We start from the raw sequence: 2,888 nt of genomic DNA, 5'->3' as shown, positions 1-2,888 counted from the left end.
GCCACCTACTCTCACGGGGCAGACACTTAACTTTTGGTAAACGTTATTTTTAATGACTGCAGGATATTCTGATGATGAAACTCTAGTCTGATATATAACCATGTCCTTTGAAGATGACACTGGTGAACATCTTTGTGCATCGTCCCGTTTTCTCTGTGTTAATTCTGTATCTCTTTGAGATTGAGTCTCAGAAATGGAGTGATGGGGTTCAGGGCATGCATGCATGCTGGGGAGGCACGTATATTGGGGGCTTCTTGCCTGGACATCTGTGTATGGGGGGAACTTGATGTGTGGGTGGCCAGGACTCGGGTTTCTATGTCCTTCCGACTCAGCCTGTTTGGCAGAAACACTTCTCTGGGACTTTCTTGCATCCTCAATTCAGTGGTTTCCACCATGGGCCCCAACAGGGCGCTGTTGGTTCGTAAACGTGGGGGGAGGTAGAAGACGGTTGGCCCTGCCGGTTGGTCTTTCAGGCTTTCTGAGACTCCTCCCTGGCAGTTAGCCCCATAACACGGTGAATGAGCCTGTCGGGTCCTAGACCCCCTCCTTGGCCTTGCACACTTCCTCTCTTAACTTGCTCTTCCTCCAGGAGGCAAGAGCTTGAGTGTGACTGGACACAATCTTTTGTTCTTGAAACCCATTAAGTTCAAATTCTTTCAATATTTAGATGCCGCAAGCTGCAGTCACTTGTGAAAGGAATGATGGAACTTGGAGTGTATCTCAGTGGAGCGCTTTGGATGGCCTCTACTTTGCCCTAGGAAGCACTTTCTAGGAGAAGAAGGAGATAGAGGATCTACTGAAAAATCTATTAAAGCCAGATTTTAATACTAGATTTTGTATCTTACATATTTTATATTTATATTCTATGGGAACCACTTTGTGTATCTAGTTGGATTTTTCCTCTTGGGGCATTCCTGGTCATATCTCCATTCTTTGATACTAAGTCACAGAGTTATATACTCAGGGACTCTGAGAATTGAAAGGGACTTAGAGGGAATTTAATTTCACTCATTAGCTGGTGAAGTAATACTTTGTCCAGCATCCCTGGTTGGTGTTTGTGTAGCTTCAGCTTTGGTAAAGAATCTTCCATGTGGAAGACTGTTTCTCAGGAAAATATGGACAAGCATGTTGTGTGGTTTCTAGCTAGAAAATGTTGAGGAAATAGGACAGTGTTGCTCTGTTTATGGAACAGACTGGAAAGTGCCTGGAAACCATAGCTACCTTGGAGGCAGTACAATTAGTTAGAGGAGTGTGGGCTAGAAGCCAGACACATCTCCTAGCTCTGTGACCTTAGGTGAAGAACCTTATTCTAACCTGGTGGCCATGCAAGGGAGCTGAAAGTGCTCATGTCTGCTTCTTTGGGCCTGGTACCTAGGAGTGACTCAGATATTTTCTGCATTTATTTCCCCTTTCCCATGCTTAGACGGTAAAGCGTCTGCCTACAATGCGGGAGACCCGGGTTCAATCCCTGGGTCAGGAAGACCTCCTGGAGAAGGAAATGGCAACCCACTCCAGTATTCTTGCCTGGAAAATCCCATGGACGGAGAAGCCTAGTGGGCTGTAGTCCATGGGGTCGCAAAGAGTCGGACACGACTGAGCGACTTGACTTGACTTACTTTACTTCCCATGCTTAGACCATACCACTGCTTTTCTCATAAGAACATTTAAGTACTTGAGCATTGTTAAGTTAAAGATACCTTACTTCTGAGCTTTCGCTTGGAATGTTTATTTTAATGTGTTATTTTGCACTGGTTCTGCCTATAGTTACATGGTATATGTATGCCTGACTTGTAGTGATTCTAGAACAGCGCTGCTTAAACGATGTGCGATGAAGAACCTTTTAAAAGATTTCTTAAATCTTTTTCAAAATTTCCAATCCTTCGCGAGCCAGAACTTACACAAAAACGCAATAAAAACGTCAGACTACTATGAATGTTTTTAAATGCTTACCCCGTTTTGGTGCTTCTCTTTTGGACTGGCACCAGTCTGTGAGACACAATTTGCATAGCACTGGTCTAGAAAACAATTTAGAAAACAGCGCTGGGAAGAAAAGCACACAAAATTATTTTATAAATACATCATTAACCCATTGGTGAGCCCCTGAGAGTTTCCATGCTGTGGCTGAGGACAGAGCATCCCGAGGAGAAGCAGACTGGAGCTGGTACACGGTTGCTCAGCCACCTTCTCTCAGGCACGCTCCTCCGTACCATTTTCCTCCCACCCCTTCTCCCACTCCCGAACCGCATCCCCTCTCCAGCTGGGCCATAGCGCATCAAGCCTGACCGCGCCGCTGACCAAACAGTTGCTGTTTTACCAGCTCCATCTGCCTTTCCCCTCTGGTTCCAGTGAGTCCACAGCTGCATACGCCTTCCTACCCTGCAGTCATAGATTCTTCGCCTGCTCTTCTTTGTTGGCACCTGTCTGGTGTAGCCCTGCCTCGCCGGGTCCCTTTCATCTCCTCGGAGTCCACACTTACCCAGTGGTTGTGGCCTGTCAAGGCTGTCACTCCTGGTGCCACTCAGGGACCTTATGTGTCCTGCCCCCGGGGCCCTACTGAGTCTGTCCTGGTGTTCAGCCAAATATTGTAGCACTCATTTATGCCCACCCCAGTAAGTCAGAAAGCACTGGTACGCACACAGCTTTCCGGATCCAGCTCATCACACTCCCTGATCGATTCCCAGCACAGTAAGCTGTGTCTGTCTGTCCTTGCTGGTGCTTCAGCGCTCTTGATTCTTATCTCAGGCTTAGAATTTGATCTGGAGAGAAGGCCGCATGCATTCACGAGCCCCTGTTCTCAGTTTGTCGGGGGACTTCCATGAGGCACCGTTCTGCTGCCTCTGAGGGAGGCAGGGTAGGGTGGGGGTCTAAGAACAAGCTCAAGGACTAGA

At 47.3% G+C, this 2,888-nt stretch overlaps 1 protein-coding gene across 1 annotated transcript in view; it reads left to right on the top strand.

Moving 5' to 3' along the window:
- The window catches only part of USP31 (ubiquitin specific peptidase 31), an 83,447-nt gene that overhangs the window by 68,529 nt on the left and 12,030 nt on the right, over positions 1–2,888 (top strand). The gene's annotated exons all lie outside the window — the stretch shown is intronic.

The sequence above is a fragment of the Bison bison genome, unplaced genomic scaffold (genome assembly GCF_000754665.1).
Source record: "Bison bison bison isolate TAMUID 2011002044 unplaced genomic scaffold, Bison_UMD1.0 scf7180017864072, whole genome shotgun sequence".
Classification (NCBI taxonomy): domain Eukaryota; kingdom Metazoa; phylum Chordata; class Mammalia; order Artiodactyla; family Bovidae; genus Bison; species Bison bison.
This window is presented reverse-complemented; position numbering and strand designations above follow the sequence as displayed.